Consider the following 8517-nt stretch of genomic DNA (forward strand, 5'->3'; position numbering starts at 1 on the left):
ACCCTTTGACCACAGTAACCAGCTGTTTTCATTTACATGGCACCCAATAACTAACAACACCTGACAAGTAGGGATGGGTACCGGTGTCCGGTGCCATGATGGCACCGGTTCTGACATAACCGGTAGTAACCAGACCGAAAAGCAGCGCACATTTCGGTGCTTTATTTCGGTGCTTTTTTTTCCTGAGCTGTGATACACTTCTAGCCAATCATTTTACGTTTCCGAGAATAGTAGACGGGCCCAGGTACGTACGTTCTTTTAGAGCAAACTCAGCAGCCTGCAACAAGTGCTTTAAGCTGATACTGTGATACTGTCAAAGGAGGTAACACCTCAAATCCGATGAAACACCTGGCGACGCATAGCGTTTTTTTTAAAAGCCCAGAAATGCGCCGTATTTGATAGCTTGCTGCGAGACCTCACACCGAGCACATCTACTGCGGGTGGGTTGCCTGTTATGCAACATCCCCCAAAAACACGAAGAGGAGAGTCCCGGCCCCTAGCCCTGCCAGTGTAGCATAAATGATGACGGATGATGATGGCAGCAGCCGTTCTTCTCTGCGTGAGTAGCTAAATGTTGTTCGTGTGTAATTTACGTTGAGTAGGCTAACCACGTTATTACATTAATGCATGTAAGGTGAACTAGCAAACATCATCATAGCTACATGCGGCTGTCTTCTTGTTTGATGGCAGATACTCCCTTCACCCTGGCCAAAAAGGCTAAAATGACCAAAGAAAAAGTGGAAAACAGTTAAACATGAGAGGTTTTTGGACAAAGTTTGTGTTTTTTCCATTGTTTAAGCACTGCTTCCAGCCAAGAATCATACCATATATACCCCATAGCTGCAGAAAAGGCTAACATTGTTATCTTTTTACAAAAAACCAGCTGAGCATGAGAGGTTTTTGGACCAATTTTGTGTTCTCTATTCTTTAAGCACCGGTTTGAGCACCGGCACCGTTTCAAAAGTACCGATTTGGCACCGGTATCGGATAAAACCTAAACGATACCCATCCCTACTGACAAGCCATTGTGTCTTTATGAGATAAGCGCTATCACGTTAGGCACCGGACTGAATGTCTTTCTTTACATGCTGCATAACAACTTCATTATTAATATCCATCTATCTATCTCTATATATATGAAAGACATACATCATAAATTGAAATATACATTTAGAAAAATATGTTTTTAAAAGACTATACTCATTTAGATATATGGAAGTAATTAAGATTTGAGTCTCATTCTAAATATATCACATTTTTTTAAAGGCTGAAGCAGGTACATCATACAACATTTATATTCCAAATTGATATGATGTGATGATTAAGGGTAAAAACACTGGAAAAATAAGAATTACTTAGATCAATTTCCCCAGAGCTTTGGATCTAATGTATGCCACCATTTTGCTTCAGTCTTTTGGGGTTACATGTGAATGATACCTCTACATCAGATCTACGTTGTAACTTACGCCATAACCACAACCCCATTTAAACCCTACGCCACAACCTTCTAAGTAACCTTATGTGCACCTCCAAAAAAATTGAACTATATGTCTGTTCAACGCATACCAGAACAATTTATATGTGTAGAAGGTTGCGGTGTAGGGACAAAACGATTTTCCGGTTGCTACATAAATTAGAACATTGATTCCATGTGGAACTCAGAATCAAGATTTACACCCATTTACACAAAAGCTCTCACACATTTGAAAGGTGGCAACTTGGTGTTCGGAGTCTTAACTAAGGATACTACAGGTCTGTATACCTCTTGAGTCACAGCTTCCCTAGTATGTATGAAAACAGTTTGAAGCCAAATATCTGTATAAAATCCTGTAGTCAGCAACACTCCATAGTGTCAGTCTGAAGTTACTTACAGGCAAACTACAGACAAGAAATATGCAAGTACATATACTCAAGCACTGAAACAACGATGATAACATGTTCTAAGCACATACCCCTTCCACTTAATCACAGCATTTCACTAATGCACAGCAGGGTGGCAGAGCTAGTTGGCAGCCGGCTCCCTAACCAGATTCTAGCCACTGTGCCAGCCCTCTTCGCATGAAGTCTCTAAACCAAGCCAGTGAAAGGCTGCCAGCTCCAGTCAGCAGAAAATAGAAAGGCCCAGAGGTGCTTTGTGCCCTTGACCTTTGAACCTCCTGCCAAGGTAAGCTAAGATCATGTATCTATTAAAAAAACAAAAATCAATAAAAGTGAACTAATCAATAGAATTAGACCACTGTGGTTTTTGGTTGCATTGTGTGCGGTGGGTATGAACAAAGAAGTCATTACTTTTATTTATATTCAGTTTTATTTATTTAAATTCAGCAAATAAAACTGATTTACAAGGATTAATCCAGTTGAGACCACTTTGCTTGCATTTAGAAAATGGACAAATCAAGGACAGAATAGAAGATGTGCCATTTTCTCTAGCTTATGACCATCTATTCAAGTCAAGCTTGACACTATATTCTTCAAAACGATATGCAGTCAATACAAAAAGTAAGCTTCCCAGACTGAAACAGCACACCAGTGTGATAAAAGATTACGCTGGTGTGCTGTTTGATGTTCCTGAGACATTTGTGAGTACTGGTCTTAGCTGGGTGGCCAGCTTGTCACAGAGTAAGGAGCTGAATTTTCCATTACAAATGCAACCCTTGAGGCTTTCTTCCAGTTTATGTTAAGCTACCTCCAGCTATGACTGGAGCAGGATCACTGGGCACCATATGGTAGCAGAACTAGTGTTTTTCTTGAAAACAGGCATCTGTGGCAGTTTAAGTGAATCAGGTGGTAGATTAAAGCCACACATTACACTTGTATAAGCAAAATTAAGCAGCAAGAAAAGATCATAACTGTTACACGCTATCGTCATTGCCATTAATCACGACGTTACATTACCATATAATGGTGTGGGGAAGGGCGGTCAACGTGTTGTGGGCGAGTAAAAAAAATAGAATCGTGTGAACACGGGCTAGCGCGGTCACAAAATGACAGAGCCGAACGTGTGACAAACAAAATGTCACACATGCCCTGCGAAACACTGAGATCTGTTGTGAGGTTTTGTGGTGTAGAAGTAACTGTCACATGCAAGCTACAGCAGTTTCTCTGGGCAGTAAAAGTGATCATTGGCTTGCATGGCCACTTTCTGACCTTTGACAACATTCAATAGCTCCTCGCTTAATAATTATCTCCTTTGGTTAGTGTATTAAAATAGCATTTGAAAGAATGTCATCAGATTTCTGCCAATTCTCTCTCAATATCAGGGGCTGTAGAGCAAAACTACACTGGTAATGCTGTTGTATATTTAATATATATTGGACTGCACATGTTTAAAGTATAGGGCCACTTTTGTTCAAAGTTATGGCTCTGGTAAGAATCTTATGAAAAAGGAAAAAAAATGTAGGGTTTTTGTCTTAAAGCTTAATTATATAAATGTGTTGAATAAATGACTTGGGAGGAAAATAACGCTATAAATCAGGTATCCTAGTAGAGCAGTAATTACTTTTACTTAGTTAAGCCATTGTGTCACAACACTCTCACAAACACAAAAACAATATATATAACAATATATATATTATTTAGGCTTATTTTTTTTAGATTTGGAAACCAGTAAATCAGTGTATATATACTGTACAGTTATATACAGCTTTTGTTTAAACAAAATGTCTGTAAAAGCACACGAAATGCATGAGATTTCACAAACTAACACAAAGAGCAGACATGCAGAGCACAGCTTAAATTATGTTAATTTCGCACAGAACATTTTAAAAATTGCCTAAGGAAGTTTACATGTTCTCTGCAGGCCTGCATGTGAAAACCGGTGTTCAGTATTGTTTAAGTTCAACCTTGTGCCTGCACAAGTACTGTATCTAGGTTACTGTCCCTTTTACTGATGCGTTTCCTGTCAATCAGCGCCAATGTGTACTAATTACCACACTTACATCACATAGATTTATTGAAGGCCTAAAAGCTGCTCGCTCTGTTAAGTTAGTGTGCTGTATAATAGTTGACAGTAGCCACCGTAATAATTGTCATTCCATCTTTCAATTAGGCCACTTCTCCATCCGCATTTTGTCTTTCAAGCGTTTTAATACCAATAAAATCCTCGATCTATAGGTCAGTTCTGTACTGCGGGTCCACAGGAATGTCACGTTTCGATTCATAAATCCAGAAATACACTTTTTAGTATCACCTGTTCCTGCTGCAGGACACCACCTGTTTGGATGGAGCTCTGTTGTTCTCTTTGTTTTTGTTTGTTTTTGTACACCTAAGCTAATCACCGGCGAGTCTGACGTAATTATAACCAGCTGTGCGGGTCTTGGCTTACCTTTCACGAAATGTTGAGGCTCCTGACTGCTCGTTGTTTCCGGGGGATGAAGACTCTGTCGGTCATGGCTTCAGGTCCGTTGAAGTGGCTTCCAAAGCATTTCCATCCCTGAACTGAACAGCGTCGGGAGTATCAACAGCATCAGGTTAGAGGAATGACCTGCGAAATGAAGGATGAGAACCCGAAACGGCACATCACCACAGCTGCACTCCTCTTTTATCTTATTGCCCTCTTTTGTCTCGCTGACTGTGGAGGGGGGGGGACATAAATTATCGAGTAGTTTGGCAAAATATGTCACTTTCTTTTCCACGAAGCGGGCGGTCGAGCGATAGCACGAGAACTAAAGTAAAACGGTTTATTTTAGCTGAAAGGCAAAATTCTTCTTCTGTTTTCCAACACTGACGAGGCGAGCGACGGATGAGGCATGACTGCTGCGCGCTCCCGACAGTGTTGGCTCGTTCTCGTGCAGACGCTCCGTGGTCGTGGGAGTGAACCGCAATAAGAAATAATTCATGGAAAAATAGGTCGGTATTTTACCAGAGCAGAGCTGCTGTTGCGTGCTGAACATTTTCTTTGATTTTTTTTACAGGCCCTGCAACCTCTGAATGAACATCAAGAGCTTACTTTCATCAAAGGTCTCATTTGAATGAGTTAAAATAAAGATCTGATGCAGTGCAAACAGAAAGGGCATTGTTTTAATAGCTTACTACAGTTGAGTGTGAAAACATGCACGAAATCTAATAAATGTCGTCATTCTTAAGACTTTTCTGATGGATCTTCTGTTATTTATATCTCGCTGATGCTCTTTTTTTCCTTCATGCCATTCATGCTCCTTTTTAAATGGGTCTTTTAATTGACATTATACGACTTGTTACGTAAGCCTCCTTCCTTGGATGATTCTGTAAGAGCGGCTTTCCTCCCGCAGGGTGAAGATTGTACCCAGTGAGAAAACTGATAGGCCCTACATGAGAGAAGAGACACAGAGGTCCCTGTTTCCCTGGTTTTTGCCACTATAAAGATTATTTTTCATTTATTCACCGGATGGTCTGAACAGCAGTGCACAGCTTCCCATTCATTAAAACAGATACACAAAACCACACCTGGGAGCTGCCCGTGCAGGGCACAGCCAGACTGTTCAGTGATGAAGTACGTTTTAAAAAAGCTTCTCCAGACACTGAGTCAGGATTTCTTCACAGCTAATCCAGTCACCACTTAAAGCACCTATGCGTATGGCTCACAATTTAGTCACATTTTAAAAGGTAGTCATGTTGTATTTGAAGTATTTATTTTGGACCAGCTTTATTTTTCTTAGTCTTGCCTTTGCACACGCACATACTCCATCAAATAGTTAACATTTCTCAGATTTATTATCCAGACTGTTGTTTCTGTTGCACTATGATCTGCTAAATTAAAATGCAATCCTTGCAGCTGTAGTGGGGTTGTTTTTTTTTCATCAACTGAGAATTTCATAAAATTCCCATAAAAGAGCATAAATAAGAATATATTTTATATATATTTATTTGGATTTGGGACAGATAAAGTATTATCTTTTGGTAGAGCTGCTACTATATCAATACAAGTCAATATATAAGTCCTCATGTTGTACTTCTGTTTGACAAGTATGTCCATACAAGCAAATCATAAGAGCAAGTAATCAAAAACAGTGATTTATCATGCAGAAAAAGCTTGGCCTGCTTTGCTTCCTGCGCTGCAGCATGATATAATGCTCATTCAGCTAAGCTTGCCAACATTTTAATTTTACAAAGCTTAGCTGTATAATTAGTTTTTGCTACAATTTCTTTCACTAGTTTCAGTGCTACTGTTGCAGATCACGGTTGCTGTGTAAAGCACCAGGTTTTAGGAGACTGTGATCCAGAAAATCATCACAAAATAACTCTATTTTACTGGGAAAAACTGGAGATTTCATTTAAAGCCTGCCTGGCTGACTGAGCGCCCATGTTGCTCACCCTGTTGGATTTTACTAGCTGTTTCTAGAGATGTGGCTGAATTCTTGACTTGAACTGGAGGTAATTTAAGCAGCCTCCAAGTTGATTAAAAATGACTATTCAGTTTTAAATTGGAATAGGCAACAACCATTTGCTATTCCAAGCAAATGGAATTTCACCATTTCACAGTCAACCTGTGAATATAAAAACTGCTTTGACTGCATTTCTTGACCATGTAAAAGAAAGAAAGAAATAGCAAAAGTTACAGCTAAATCGGTTCACTTACAGCTCATAAAACATTTGCGCACAGTGCGTGGATAAAGAGTAAAGAACTATAACTGTGTAAACACTACATTGTGTACATGTTTTATTTTGTAAAGGTTTGGTAAGGGAATGATTCTACATTAACTGAGTCTCCTTGTCTGTGTTAGGTTTTCTCGAAACTTCAAACAGCAGTAGCAGAAGAAAAGGCACATTTGATGAAAAACACCCGGAGAAGATTTCAAACACGATAAAAGAAGAGAAGCTGATTGTGTTATGATTCATGGGAGAGAAGAGCTGAATAGATACATCACAGACAAATCTAACTACAAGTGAGCTTAATGAAAGCTGATACAAACTTCCAAGATCATTCTAATCCTTTTTGAAAAACAGAAGAAGTACAAGGAGGTCAAACAGAAGGTAAACAGATGAGCAAAGAGGCAAAACTATGTGCATGCTGTTCTGACTGGACACAGGTGACATTAGCGAGAGCACGGCACACAGTCACATGAAGAAAAGGAAGCAAAAACAGATAATCAGTATGTGGCTCTGGGTGGTTTTTGCCTAAAAAGACTGGGAATTCTAAAATATTATGGCTTCTACTTGGAGTGCAGGTGCTGTATTAAAGAAAAAAGAAAAATTAAAGAAAAAAAAGGTGGACCTCACTAATGTCTAAACTGGTTTCAATCCTGCCTAGAAACAGGGGGAAGCAAGTCTTGATAATAAGACAGGCAGTAACTGAAACAAAAAGGCAGGGAACAGAGGAAACTACAGGAAAGCACACAAGTCACTTGAAAATAACATTAGAAACAAATAAGGGATACAATAGAGACCGCGATATGTGTGCCTGTGCGTGCATACGTGCAACCAGTATGTGTGTGTGTGTGTGTGCAAAAACACAGAGAACAAAGAAGAGGAAATGAACAAAATGAGATGGCATGTGCAAAGTAAATGGCACAATTTGATTAACAAATGTGTCCAAAGCATAATTTTAGAGAACAACAGTGTTACATTTGAACAGTGTGGCTCTGCTGGAGCACACCCAAATCTACCTTTACTTCACAGAGTCTTTGGTATGTTCATTATTAACTTGTCAGGGTAAAATGAGTCAGGACTGATTCAGTGGGTGCATGAATTAGCAACCCATTTACAACACTACAATGGGCATCAATTAATGCTAGGCTGTTGGCTTGTGGACAACAAGTCCAGCTTAGTTTGAATAATTTGTGATTTGATTTGTGTAACAAAATCTGGAATTTGTTATTTTGTGTTAGTCATGAAGATGCATGCATGTGTAACCTGTTACTGATGTTGTTTTAGACTCAAGTAAACCCATTATCAGTACTGGACATGGCAAGGGAGCTTGAGTTTGTGTGATGCTAGGTGACCTGGAAGTAAAAAGTAACAGAAGGCATTCCCGCCCACTGGCTTCAGTGTCACTGGGCTGCCCCAACTACCACCATCAGCTCCAAGATATGTAGGCACAGGCACAGCATCTTTTTAATACTTAATGCTGTTTTCAATGTCCTATCAATATGCTCTCTCATCTTTTCCAGGGTGGCCACCACTCTGTGCATCAAAGTTTGTGTTCCTTACACTCAAAGTTAGCCAAATTTAGTTGCACCCCAAAAGGTCCACTGTGGCTGTAAAAACAAAAAGGGAGGTTCCAAGCCAGACAAAGCATGATCCATCACCTACTCCTCCGCGAGGAAAGCCCTGCTGGCTCCAAGCCCAGATTACACAGGATGGTTGAATGTAATGCTCATAACTCAGTTCTTTGAAAATGTTCCAAGGAAGAGTTTTTTTCAGATATTTTGCTGTTAAAGTCTTTTGTTCTTACACATCAGCAGCTTTTGCCAACAAACTTAGCAGAAACGTTGCCTCATGCAAATATTGACAGACATATTTACAAGCGTGACCATGAAGTGCAAACAGCACATTGTTCAGGTTACTGAGTTTTGTCTCACGTGTGAAATCAAGGCCTCG

The sequence above is a fragment of the Diplotaxodon limnothrissa genome, linkage group LG20 (genome assembly GCF_057381915.1).
Source record: "Diplotaxodon limnothrissa isolate DT_005_m linkage group LG20, D_limnothrissa_male_GT1.1, whole genome shotgun sequence".
NCBI classification, from domain to species: domain Eukaryota; kingdom Metazoa; phylum Chordata; class Actinopteri; order Cichliformes; family Cichlidae; genus Diplotaxodon; species Diplotaxodon limnothrissa.